We start from the raw sequence: 15,000 nt of genomic DNA on the forward strand, positions 1-15,000 counted from the left end.
TCCATGAAAGCGTTTTATGTGGCTGGAATGGATCCAGCCTTTCCGTCCTTCAATCTTTACTGCGGTCCTCGTGGTCATCAACACCAGTTTCGGTTCCTTCCACCTGGGCTCCAGAGGGCTTGATCGGTCGAAATTTCTTATATGCACCAGGTCGCCAGGAACGATTTCATGCGGTTTCACTTGGGTGTTGTCCGGGAAGGCAGCCGCGACCTGTGAACGACAAGATAGTAGTGCAGACATCAAGGAAGCCAGGTAATCTGTCAGCATATTACTTGCAACATCTGTAATCTTACGCGGCATAGGCGTCCCCCACATATTCGGTGGTCTGCCAAAGACCACTTCGTACGGGGATAGCCCTGTTCTGGAATGAGCTACCATTCGCATGTAAAAGAGGGCAACCGGCAAAGCTACCATCCAATCTACAACTTTTTCTGCACAGACTTTCGCTAAACGTGTTTTCAGAGTCTGATTATGTCTCTCGACCAGGCCAGCTGCTTCAGGGTGTCGTACACAGTGAAATTTCCACTGGTAACCTAACAGGAGTGATACCTGTTTCATGAGCTCGGAAGAGAATGGCTGTCCATTATCTGAGTATACGACACGGGGCAAGCCGTATCGCGGGAAGAATTCACGAACCAGCTGCTTGGCAGTGGTTACAGCAGTGTAATCTGGGACTGGGTAAGCTTCTGTCCATCGGGAAAGGACACATACAACTACGAGGACATACTTGAATCCTCGGCATCTGTCCATCTGGATATAATCCATCTGGAGGACTTCAAAAGGATGGTCAGGAGGATGAAATCCACCTTGTTTCACAGGAATGCCTTTGCCTGGGTTGAACTGACAACAGATCATGCAGGTACGCACTTTCTGTTTCGCTGCTGCTCGTAAATGCTTGTTGAACCAAATATTCTGGATACTGTCTAACATGGCTTTTTCTCCTAAGTGTGCTGGACTATGTGCTGTATTAATGATAACTTGAACCATAGAGTCGGGGAGAAACCATGTGGCTTTTCCCTTCGTCATCCATCCCTGATCTGTCTGGATCCCTCCTTGTTCAGTCCATTTCTTGATTTCGTCCGGAGTGGCATGTGTCTGTATGTCGAGTACATCTTGTGTGGGATCCCTGACAGTCATGCAATGTGTCAGTGGAGTTACTTCAGGCTTTGTCATGTCAGTCGTTATGTCTGTTTGAGTCTGAGCTGTAAGTTTAGCTGTTCGATCGGCCAGGTCGTTACCCTGGGAAATAGTGTCTGACTTTAGTATGTGCTTTGCACTTCATGATGGCTATGGCTGTAGGCAAATGTATTGCTTCTAACAGTGCTTGAATGAGGGGACCATGCTGTATCTTGGCTCCGTGGGAGGTCAAAAAACCTCTCTCTTGTCAGGGAACACCGAAGTCGTGTACGACTCCGAATGCATACTGTGAATCTGTGTATATGTTTACTTTCAGGTTCTTGGCTCATATACAGGCTTGGGTCAGAGCAATGAGCTCTGCTGCTTGAGCAGACAGTGTGTCAATACGATGTGTTTCTATGACTTCAGTTTCAGTGGTCACTGCATATGCGGCCACTAACTCTCCTGTGCTTGTTCTCATACATGAACCATCCACATAAAGTGTCAGGTCCGGATCGGGTAAGGCAATGTCTGTCAAGTCTTGTCTTGGTTTCGTAATTGTGTCAATGACTTCCACATAGTCATGTGGTGTAGGGTCTGTTGTGCTTGACGGTAAAAGTGTAGCAGGGTTTAATGTATTGCAACGTCTGATCTCGATGTGTGGCTGAAACAGTGTCAATTCATATCCCGTCAGTCGAGCTATAGTCAAGTGCTGAGTCTGTGTCCTGTTTAGGAGAACTTCCACGGAGTGTGGAACCTGTACTGTCAAGGGATGTCCTAATACTATTGAGTGGCATGTGTCTGTATGTCGAGTACATCTTGTGTGGGATCCCTGACAGTCATGCAATGTGTCAGTGGAGTTACTTCAGGCTTTGTCATGTCAGTCTGATAGCTAGAGCTGTTGCTGCAACTGATTTCAGGCACGCAGGCAGAGCCTGGGCTACTGGATCCAATGTACTAGAAAAATAAGCACAAGGCTTGTGTTTTCCTGCTTGATCTTGTGTCAGAACAGATAATGCTGTGCCATCGCGTTCAGTAACAAAAAGTGTAAAAGGTTTGCTGTAACATGGTGTCGCTAAAACAGGTGCTTGACATAAAGCTTTCTTCAATTCGTCAAAAGCTTGTGTATGTTCCTGAGTTCAAGGGAGGACAGTCGAAGTCGCTGCCTCCTGTGTTGTCAACTGTATGAGTGGCTTTGCAAGAAATGCGTACTGAGGAATCCATTGTCTGCAGTAAGAAGTGAGGCCAATGAGGCCCGTACTTCCTTTTGTGTCTTGGGCTGTGGAAGATGTGCAATTAACTGGATACGATCAGGTGTTAGCTGTCTACCCCTCTTGGACAGCAAGTGTCCAAGGTATACCACTTGCTGGGCACAGAATTGTAGCTTGGAAGGGGACACCTTGTGCCCCTTTTCGGCCAAAAAATACAAGACAGTCAGTGATGCACGTTCGCAATCACGTTCGGTCCATGCTGTGATTAACAGATCGTCAACATATTGGAGTAGGGCAGTGTCAGTAGGCATGTGAATACTGTCTAGTTGTCTTTTCAATGCTTGGCTGTAGATACTAGGGCTTTCTGTGAATCCTTGAGGAGCACGTGCAAATTTGAAGCTTCGGCCATTTAAACAGAATCCGAAAAGGTATTGGCTTTCCGAGTGAATGGGGACACTAAAGAAGGCATTCTTGAGATCGATTACAGTGAAGAACGCAGCTTCTGAATCAATAGCAGTCAATAGAGATGAAATTTCGGGGACCACAGGGTACTGCGGTATAATGCATTTGTTTAATTCTCGAAGGTCAATCACCAATCTGTAGACCGGTGGAGCATTTGGGTCAGTTCGTTTAAGAATCGGAATGATAGGAGAATTACATACATTGGAGTCTGTTTCTACAACCACTCCTTGTGCAATGAGCTCGTCAACAATTTTCAGTGAAGCCGCTACAGCATCAGGTGGTAACTTGTATTGTCGGATTCGGGGTAGTACAACTCCTTGTTTGAGAGTAACACGGTATGGTGTAATGTGCATACAACCTACATCAGTTGGGCCTTGCGCCCATAAATGCTGTGGAACATTCTGAAGTCTTGGATCAAAATCTCTCAACACATAATGACCTTTAAAATCACGTAAAAACAATCTCACTCCTTCCGGAGAACAACAAATCACTGCACCTAGTGCTTTCAACGTTTTAATACCAAGCAAGTTTTCAGGACATGATTTCGTAAGCAACAAGTCTGTAGTTCGAGATAACGGACCAATTTCTAGGGGAACTGGTTTTGACACTTCATTAACAATAGGCTTTCCTGAAAATCCCAGGGAAACATTCTGTGAGCCTGAGAGGGGTGCCCCTGGAACCTCGTCATGACTGATGGTAGTTCTGCTCGCCCCTGTGTCAATCAAAAATTTTCTGTTTTTCCCTAATACCTGACTATGTACATAGGGACCCTCTTGATCTACAGGAACCTCGATAAGGGGCAAGCCAACCTCCCTCTCTAGGCTGTTTCATGAGTACTGCTGATAATCTGGGTAGTCTGACTGAGAATACTGGTACATTTGTTGAGTGACATGTTATGTGGTAGCAATAGGTTGGGGCTGGGGTACTGCTACGGTCTGTTGTGGATTCTGTGGAAGTGGTAGCGTGTTCTGCGGAATATTTTGTGGAACATGTTCTTGTCTAGGTGGACGCGGTCTTTCTTTCGTTTTGCCTGTAGCTATATTGTATTTCAGGACAGTACATTCATTTATATAGTGACCTGGCTGTTTACAGTAGTTGCAGTTCCCTTTAACGGGAGCTGCAGGATGACTGGACGATGTCGTACCCCTCTTCTGACCGTCAGCTGGGACAGACTGAGCAACTAGTACTTTCATTTTCGTGTCTTTAATACGTCTCTGTTTGTGTTTGTGTTCTTCTCTAATTCGGTTTTGATGGTACTGTAACATTTGTAAAATTTGGGAAGGGGTATTAGCTTGCCAGGTACTCTCTACCTTCAGTACTCTATTTTTAACTTGTGGTAAGGAATTCTCTACTAATTTAGTCACAAAAAGATGTGGGTGCGATTCACTACTTGTCTTCAGACCGCTATTAATAATAAAAACATTTCTCAAATCTGGAATAAAAATCGCTAGTGTCTTCATCTTGTTTCTGTTTGCAGGCTGAGATTGTATCCCAGTCTTCCTTTTTAGTTGTCAATAACCTCTGCAAGACCTGTACTAATAATCCTGGTAATGCTTTGGCTTTGTCCCCAAGACCAGTACCAGGGACTCGCGTAATCTCTTCGTCTTCTAATTCTGCCCAAATAATCTTTTTATCTCCCACCTCCCATTCTTTTTCTTTAAGTTTTTCGTAAATGCCAGCAGGCAATAGAACTTTCAGCATTTTAATGATATCGGGATACGTATACTCCCCCATATGGAGCATGTCTTTTAATTCACGGTGAAACCCTGTTGGATCTTTGTCGTGACAGGGTACTAATTTTTTCATTTCCAATAATTCCATTTTCGTTAAGGGTGTGTATACGAATACTCGTTCAAGCGTATCATCTGCTCTCCGGACTGGATGAACTTCTCGTAAGGGGTTCTGTCTGTCTATATAAAACGGTTTCCTTACTGGGGGTGGAACGGGAACAAAATGTGGAGTCAGGAAAGTTCTGTACTTGTGTCGCTGTTCTAGAATGACATTAATTAAATCAGTACCTAGGCCTCTCCATCTACCTAGGAGTAACTCGTCCAGTATATTATATAGCGGACCTGGATCAGAATGCTGACTTTCATACAATGTAATGAGATGTTGAATCATGTACATACCAGCCAATCGCTGTTCGTCTGGGGAAAGATTCAAAAATGTTTGCGCTACCGAATCATCTTTATATACGTTAGTATTGCCAGCCCATTGTACTGCTGACCGGGCTAGTTCCTGTTCATGCATGGTGCTAAGTTCACTATAACCTATTCGTTGTTTCAGGACTTTATCAGTGGCTTGGAATAAATGCTCAAGAGAACATTGTTCTGGTATGGGAGAAAGAAAAAGTTTCTTGCTTTCTAGGCGTATGGGTTTGTCAAAGGGTCTCGCCCTACCTACGTATGCTATTTATTCTGGGTTATCGGGGTTTTCAATTTGTATATCATCGTCTTCTGAAACTACATTATCATCATCCTCTCTATCGGCCTCTCTTTCTGCTCTTTCCCTTTCGTGTATGTCTATAATTACCTTACGAATCTTTCTGTACATGGCTTCTATACAAGCCTGTCTACTATGCTTGCCATCGGCTATGTTGTCACTCCATTTAGTCAGAACCCTCATTTCTTCTTTATTATAACCGGGCTGGTCTCGTTCCCTTATCAAACAATTTATCAAAAACTGTAAGATCATATTTTGAGTCTCCACCTTCCTGTGTGCCATGGCCTCTTGAATATTGTCTGGTCTCTCCCCTGTTCTGATAAAATGGTATATGTTATCTAAATGTTCTTTCATATCTGGAAAAATAGTCAAATAGTTTGTAACCCGTCGTACACGTATTGAATATAGGATCATCTGGTCTTCCCCAGGTACTGCATCATATCTACAATCAGTAAGATACTGTTTAAGAGCTGCGTATGAATTTACTTTTGGTGTGCGTTGTAATGCTGCTTCTCTGAGTGTGGTTCGTTTTATTTGAGGCGGGGTGATAGGGAGACCTCCTACCGCTCCTCCTGGAGTGTGATCGTCAACTAATACTGGTTGTGCTGTCGGTGGTAGTAATGGAGCTGGTAAAGTAGGTGTAGTAGTAGTAGGTGTAGGCAATGTAAGTTGGCCCTGGGTTGCTGTCGTAAAAGGATTGCCAGGACCAGTGGCAGCAGGAACAGTAGGGGGAATCGTGTCATGAACGGGGTTGGGAGCATTATTAATAGTAGGTGGTACATGTGCATTAGCATACTCTGGAGCCACGTCATCTAGATAGGAAGAAAGGAAAATGTCCGCTGCGGTCTGTCTATGACGGAGTTTAGTCGGGACCAATGGTGGCGGTAAATTACTGGGTACTTCCGGGGTCGCCTTGGGTAGGCCCTCGGCGAGAACAGGATATAGACCTGTAATAAGGGCATTGCTTTGTCGGTCTAATTGTTCGGCTCTAACTCGTTCACCTTCTTCTAGTACTTCTTTTTCCTGCGCTTTTTCAGATTCCTCTCTACTTTTCTCTGCTTTTCTAAGTTCTTTCTCTGTTCGTCTATGCGATTCTTTATGCCATAATTCTATGGCATCTTTCTGGGATTGTCTGGCTTTCTTTTTCCATAGTGCTTCTTCTACTCTCATGATGCATTCAGCATCCCATGTCCCTGAGACAAGCCATCTATACTTCTCTTCCAGATCCTTGGTGTAATCAACCCATAAGTCTAAATACAGTATGGCATCTAAGCCATGCTTGTGGTACATAAAATGTCCGGGAGTGTCCCTAGGAGGGACAGGAACTGCTTCTTCGAGTATCCCTTTCCTAGTTCCTATCTGACGTAATTTCGAAAACAGCGGCATAATTGTATTTTACTTGAACGTGAACACAACAAACACAGTAATGAAAAGCAAACAATCACTCATACCACGACATCAAACACATTAAAACATTTTCCGACTGAATACTACCTGGTACATTGAAAAACATAAATTCTGAAAATCTCGAGAAACAATACTGGAATACTAGAATACTGGATCACTAGATGCACTGCTAAAACAGTACAGACATACCGGTCCCATAAAGAGACACGTCATACCGTATTCACCTAAGTGAACACGTCTTGACCGGATCTGTGTACCCAGACCCGTCTTGACCGGGCACAAATTAATGAACCCGTCTAGATGCTCCCCAGCAACGGTACTCACCGGGAAAACAGAACTGAAGGCCTCGGAAACTCGACACTGGACTGGACTGGACTGGACTGCTACGGCGTCTGGCTGCTACTACGCATGCGCTTCGGAACAGGTGGGCTTCCAGACACCTCGGACCTTGCTCTCTCGGCTTGGGCTCTGGTCGGGATCCTCCGCATTCCTCACCGCCTCGTCTGGATGCCGGACCGCAGTCTCCGTCTCCTCCGTGGGCCTGAGGGAGATAGCAGGAAAACCCGCAGGTGTGCACAGGAGTCCGTCACGGCTGTAGAAGGGGTCAGGGGCCTGCGCTACATCGCCGGCGAGTGGGGAAGTGGAGGGGTCCCTGTTCGGGCGCCAGATTATGTGGTAAATAAATTTACCGGACTATTTTTCTATACATTACATGACAATAAAGATAGCTCAAAAATGAGAGGCAGAGTCCGTGGTATCTGAGTCATACGGGCTTTAATTAAGTATCTCGAGATACTGGACATCAGGTTCCATCACCACTAAGGTTCAGGAAGGGATATTCACATTTTATTAACATCACACATTATATATAGTAAAACTGTATAACTGAAATGAATACAGTAGGCGTAACAAGTGAAAAGAGAGAAGATAAGAACACATTAGCGTAAAAGAAGGCGTGTACAGGGGCGTACACGGAGGTGTGTGCTGGAAAACGTCACAGAAGTGTCATAGGTGGGTGGATGCATAGAGAAATTCTGCAGGGTCAGCAGAAACTTTCACCCTGGATGCGTGCGCAACTGAGCATGACGTGTAACTGGGGAGAGCTGGGGGGCTTGACTTTAGCACTAGTAGTGGAGTCTGGTGTCTGGGGTGTCAGAACGACCTGCACCTATAACATATCTGATATCTTATGTTTGGAGGATGTGTTGTCTGGAGTAAAAGGTCTCTCGGGCAGAGGCCGTTCAATACTGAATGCTAGTGCGTGCATATGGTTCTTCATGCAAAGCGCGGGGGCCATGGGTCTACCATGGTAACGGGTGCAGTAAATTACGTGCAAGGAGACAGGAAAGCTGGGCCCTTTGCTCTGCAGGCTGGAATATGTTTACCTATTTCACTAGACTGGAATGTGTTTTTGCGGAGGCTGAGCAGATAACTTGTAGGCAAAATACCGTCTTGGCAGGCAGGCCAGGCCGAGCCGGGCACCGCTCGACTGGGCAGGAAGTAAGGTAGAGGTCAGGGATGCATACCTAAACTGTAGCTTTCAGAGACAGAAGAGACTCGGAGCCTCGATTAAGGGCCTGGCTCGGCTGAGCCAGAATAACGTGTGCTTCGCGTTATTAAAAAGTGCACCATGTAAAGACGTTGGCACCATAGGCCTAAAAGCCATTTTAACGAGGTTTTCTTGGAGAACTGAATAACTGACATGTTAACAATGGACGCAAATGCATATGCGTCTTCATGGCAGGCACGGGAAGGAAATTTCATGACATACATGGGACATGGGTGCATGGTTAGGGTGCGAGTGGGGGACACATTGGCTACCTAAAAATTTCTATTTCCTCAGAACATCCATTTATTTGCATATACATTTATACACACACTACCACCTTACTTCTAAGGAAACTTACACATACTTACTCTCTTAAACAATCACTTATAGAAACACATACTTATTTAAACAGGAACTCCTACAATCTCTCACTATATATACTATACTCACTTATATACATCAATACTCACATATACTAGATTAAAACATGTCGTTACTAATGAAGACACTAGTGAGACAGTCATTCACTCACTATCACTAACACACACATATACACACTCATCCACCCATACAGTCCTGCACATATGCTGTCTTCAAAACACATACAAACAGTGAGTCAGTCACCAACCCCTGCAGCCACTTATACACAAAGAGAAACACTGATACAAACATTTAAATATTTAAACAATACTCGCTAATATATGTATTCACTAAGATACACTTAATAAGCCAGTTAACCAACCAATTTTTTTTTTTAAAAACATCCATTTACACACTTATTTAAACATTTATTCTCCCATCGACCTTTACAAATACATATATAAAACAAATGTATTTTTCAGAAAGACACACATTCACTGGATGGTGTCATCAGTGATGTCATGAGTGATGTCACTGACCATGTCATGAGTGATGTAATATGTGACGTCATCAGCAGTGCATTGCAGGCGCGCAAGTTATAGTGAGTCCAACTAACTATAACGTGGGAATTTCAATGGTTTTATGTCAGTAAAATTTCCAGCTAACTATAACTGGTGTGAAACCTATGGTTTTGTCAGTGAATTTAATAGGTTTTTTAAATGCTAATTCCTAACTATAACTGGTGTGAAACCTATGGTTTTTTCAGTGAATTTCAAAGGTTTTTTAAATGCTAATTCCTAACTATAACTGGTGTGAAACCTATGGTTTTTTCAGTGAATTTCAAAGTTTTTTTTAATGCTAATTCCTAACTATATAAGACCTGAAAGCCCACCAGGAATCTCCAGTATGCGCCAGGGGACTGCATTGCAGAGAGGTGTAATGAAACCACAACCCTTTTTACACCTCTCTGCAATGCAGCCCCCGTGCATGTTTGAAGAGGCGGAACTAATTCCCCTTGCATACTGGGGGCCCCTGTGGGCCAATTAGCCCACCTGGAACCTCCAGTATGCGCCAGGGGCTGCATTGCAGAGAAGTGTAATGAGGCCACACCCTTGTTACACCTCTCTGCAATGCAGGCCACTGGCGCGTTTGCAGAGGGGGGACTAATTCCCCTTGCATACTGGGGGTCCCTGGATCATATCTGCCCAAACACTGATATTCCGAACGATTGTAAATGACTTTTTTTGAGAAACATTTGGATTTGGATTATCATGTCCTATAAATAAGAATATACTTATGTCTTGTCTAACATTTGGAAGAAATACTAGTTATATGACAACAGGATACCGACATAACTTGAAGGAAATAAGAACGCCCTGAAGAAGTTCTGTTGTACAGAACGAAACGTTTCGGCTGGCTGTGGTACATAAACTTAAGGAAAATAAAAGCATTTGAATATACACCAAGATTCAGCGCTTCAATAAGGACTCTAAGTGATATGATTTGATTGGACTCATTGTGAAAGTGGTGCTGTGCCAAACTTTGGAATATTCTCCACTACTCTCTACTACTTACTCTCTCCTCTTCCACTACTCTCAAATACTCACTGTCTACTACTCATTCTCTACTACTCTACTACTCTCTACTACTCTCTCTCTACTACTCACTCCCTACTACTCGCTACTCCCTACTACTCACTACTCCCTACTACTCACTATCTACTACTCTCTACTACTCACTCTCTACTACTCTCTCTCTACTAATCACTCTTTACTACTCACTACTACTCTCTACTACTCACTCTCTACTTCTCACTCTCTACTACTCTCTACTACTCACTCTCTACTACTCTCCCTCTACTACTCACTCTCTACTACACACTCTCTACTACTCTCTACTACTCACTCTCTACTACTCTCTACTAGTCTCTACTACTCACTCTACTACTCACTCTCTACTACTCACTACTATTCTCTCTGATACTCATTCTCTACTACTCTCTACTACTCACTCTCTACTACTCACTCTTTACTACTCTCTACTACTCACTCTCTACTGCTCTCTACTACTCACTCTACTACTTACTCTCTACTACTCTCTACTACTCGCTCTCTACTACTCACTCTCTACTACTGTCTACTACTCACTCTACTATTCACTCTACTACTCTCTACTACTCACTCTCTGCTACTCTCTCTACTGCTCTCTACTACTCACTCTCTACTCTCTATTACTCACTCTCTACTCTCTACTCTCTACTCTCTACCTCTCTACCTCTCTACCTCTCTCTTCTTCTCTCTCTAGTAATCTCTACCTCTCTACCGCTACCTCTCTACCTCTCTACCTCTACACCTCTACACCTCTACCTCTCTCTACACGCACACATATACACATATATATATGCATATGCATTTATATATATGTATGTGTATGTATAAAAAAAACAACAAAACATTTTTTTTTTAAAACAGCTACTTTTAAAACTGTCATTCTTTTTCCCCATGGTACGCTCCCCGGTGCGCTTACCGGGCGCTCCCCCCGCGAAAATCAAAAAAAAATTATTTTTTTTTGCCCCGCGGGGCCCTTTTATGGCCCCCCATCAAACCTAGGGGGTCGAGGGGGGGTCTACTCTGCCCCCTTATGGTCATTTCCCTCTTTGTTTTGGCCACCTCTCGTGTCTCGATCCTACCGAGACACAAGATGGCGGCCGCTCCGGACTGTTTAGAATGTTTACAGACACCCCAGAGCCAATCAGCTTTCTGCGCGCAAGTCGCGTGGTGCGCCCGGTGCGCGTACCGGTGCGCGGCTATAGATGTATATATTTTTTTGAACCTTAATTACTCAAAATCCACTGGAGCACATATCTTGAGACATAGCAAAGGCACATCGGGCTACCAGTCCCTACAATTTTGCCAAGTTTGGTGGAAATCCATTCAGCCGTTCGGGCTAAAAGTGAAATCGACCGCCCTATGGAAATTAACATGGGGAAAACGTGTTTTGGGACCCCCCTTTTATCTCGGCCCCCGCTTGACGAATACCCCCCAAACTTTCAGGGAAGGACCGGAACGCCGCGAGGCCATTTTGAGGAAATTTTGAGGCAGATTCGTCAACCGGCGCCAAAGTTATTCCAAATAGAATTTTGAGATTTAACATTGAAAAAAATCCTAAGTATAACTACCTACTGGCGACCGCCAGTAGGTAATATATATATATATATATATATATATATATATATATATATATATATATATATATGAAAATAAGCAATTGCAGCCTAATAAACACTAGAGCTGAATCATGCTGTAAAAGAATTTCCACCATACATGAATAACCTGCATTAGAAACATGAGAAACAACACCAAAGTTTGTTTAGAAACTGTTTTAATGCTCAGAAAGCACTAGAAATTCTCAAAAAACACTGAAAGCATAGGAAGCTCCCAGGCTGCATTGCAAATACCCAGTCTAAAAAGACTGAAAAGCTTACCTGTAGCTGCATAGCAATACACTGACACCGTGCCTTTAAGGCACTCCTGACCCCCAGCTTCCCATTATGCCTCAGGGGTGACAGTTAGGTCAGTTGTTCTTTGCGGAGACTGAATAAACCATGGAACAAAATGGTTAACAATATCTCCAAAGTATAGTAGTCCTTTGCCCGGGGAAGCGGGAGGGTTGCTTATGACTTTGATGAGGATACCCCTGGTAGAGAACTAGGATTGCAGGTAAGTAACTAATCCTTCTCTTCCAGGGGATCCTCATCAATAGTCCTAAGCATTAGAATAGAATAGCAAGCCTCACCTCATCTCCCTGCGGGCAAAGGAGCAACAAAACAGTAATCTCATTAATAAGCCTAGAAAAACTACGCTTGTACAGGCAGTAGGCTACCCAAATAGATTCCTCAAGGAGGCTTGTCCTACTTGAGTATCGGACCTGGAATCAGATTCTAGGCAGTAATGCCTTGTAAAGGTATGAACTGATCTCCAGGTTGCAGCCTTGCAAATCTCTGACATAGGGACATCATGTAAGAAACCTACTATGGCCGCTTTCCCCCTAGTAGAGTGTGCCTTAGGTGTCAACAGTAAAGGCTTGCCCGCTAGCTGATAAGCCAATTTGATACAGGAGACGATCCATCTGGAGATGGATCTCTTAGCAGCTTGAAAGCCCGTTCTCATGCAACCATAATTGACAAATAGCTGATCCATCTTTCTAATGCCCTTGGTATTTCCCAAATAACATTTAAGCACTCTTTTGAGATCCAAGGAGTGCAGCGACCGCTCAGCCGGGGTCGCAGGGTTTGGAAAAAAGGATGGAAGAGAAATGGACTGATATGAAAATCAGACACAATCTTTGGCAAGAAAGATGGATGCGCCCTTAAGACTACTCTGTTGTGGTGGAAAACAGTGTAAGGTTCTTTTGTACACAGCGCTTGGATTTCGCTTACTCTGCGCGCTGATGCAATTGCAACTAAGAAAGCGGCCTTCAAAGATAAATGCTGTAATGAGGCCTTGTGGATGGGCGTAAAAGGAGGACCCATCAACTTGGATAACACTAGGTTCAACTCCCAAGGAGGAGAAGGATTTCGAACAGGGGGGTAAACTTTCTTCAATCCCTGGAGGAAGTCCTTAACCACTTGAATCTGGAAGAAAGATGTTTGGCTCGCCGATTTCCTATACGCCGTAATGGCTGACAAATGCACTCAAATAGAAGCATACTTCAACCCAGATGTTGCTAAGGAAAGAAGGTATAGAAGAATAACATCCTCATGCCCTTTCGTAGGGTCAAGGTGACGCTCCCTACACCAAAGATAAAACCTCTTCCACTTGAACGCATATGACGCTCTTGTGGAGGGCCTCTTAGCCTATATTAAAATGTGCATACAATCAGGAGGTAGGTTCAGATGTCCGTATTGCAGGACTTCAGGAGCCATGCAGTCAAGCTCAGCAAGGGGAGGTTGGGATGTAGAATCCTCCCACCCATCTTGGTCAACAGGTCCGGCCTGCAAAGTAGACATCTGTGTGGACACACAGACAGATGAAGAAGGTCCGGGTACCACCACTGCCGTGGCCAGTTCGGAGCTATTAGGATCATCTCCATGCCCGATCTGATGAGCTTGGAAACAACCTTCGGAATCAGAGACAGGGGAGGAAATGCGTAGGCAAATGTCCCTGACCAATCCATCAAGAGTGCATTGCCCCTTGTCCCTGGACGGTGGACTCTGAACCCGAAGGCGTGGCATTTTTTGTTTTCGTCGTCTGCAAACAAGTATATAGCCGTACGACCCCAGCAATGAAAAAGGTCTGCCACTACCTTGTCGTTTAGCACCCAGTGTGGTTGCTCTTCGAAGTGCCTGCTGAGTCCGTCTGCCTTGATGTTTAACTCTCCTGGAAGGTGCACTGCTACCACCGAGAGGTTTCAAGCGAGAAGCCAGTGCCAGATTGCCTGGGACTCCAGGGAGAGAGGGCGTGATTGCGTGCCGCCCTGTTTGTTCAGGTAGAACATGGTGGTCGTGTTGTCGGTCTGTACCAGGACCGAGCTGGATTCAATTGCTGGGAGAAAAGCTTTGAGAGCGAGATGTACTGCTCGCAGCTCCAGCATATTGATGTGGTAGGACTGCTCTTGTGTGGACCACCGACCTTGTATTTGAAGGCATCCCATGTGTGCCCCCCAACCTTGTAGAGACGCGTCTGTCACTATTGACTGTGCCGGGAGTAGTTGGTGAACGGGAACCCCCACCAACAGATTCTGAGGCCGAGTCCACAACTTGTTGGAAGATCTCGCTGCCTGGGAAAAACTGATCCGGTCTTCCCAGCGTCCTGTCGATTGATCCCATTGGTCCTCCAGCACCTGCTGCAACAGACGCATCCTCAGCCTGGCGTGTGGTATGAGGAAGATGCAGGACGCCATGGAACCCAGCAGGGAGGCTACCTGTCGGACTGTTGGACTTTGTGTCTCGAACAGAATCCTGCACTTCTGCTGCATCGAAAAAAGTCTCTCCTCCGAAGGAAACGCTCTTCCCAAGCTTGTGTTCAGAACGGAGCCTAGGTAGTGGATGGACTGGGTTGGAAGTAGCACTGACTTTTCCATGTTGACATGGAGGCCGAGATTGTGCAATTGTTGCAGACACACGTGTAAGTCGCTTTCTACTTGTAGAGGAGATGGACCTTTCAGGAGCCAGTCGTCCAGGTATGGATAGACTAAGCAACCCTTTTTATGTAGGAAGGCTGCCACCACTGCCATGCATTTGGTGAAGACTCGTGGGGCAGACTTGAGCCCGAAGGGCAGAACCTTGTACTGGTAGTGTTTGTTGCCAAACACAAATCGTAGGTACTTGCGATGACGTAGTGCTATTGGAATATGGAAGTATTCATCTTGCAGATCCACTGAACACATCCAATCCCCCACTTGTAGATGTGGACATATTTGGTGAAGAGTCAACATGCGGAACTTCTCTTTTAC

The sequence above is a fragment of the Lissotriton vulgaris genome, chromosome 9 (assembly GCF_964263255.1).
Source record: "Lissotriton vulgaris chromosome 9, aLisVul1.2, whole genome shotgun sequence".
NCBI lineage: Eukaryota > Metazoa > Chordata > Amphibia > Caudata > Salamandridae > Lissotriton > Lissotriton vulgaris.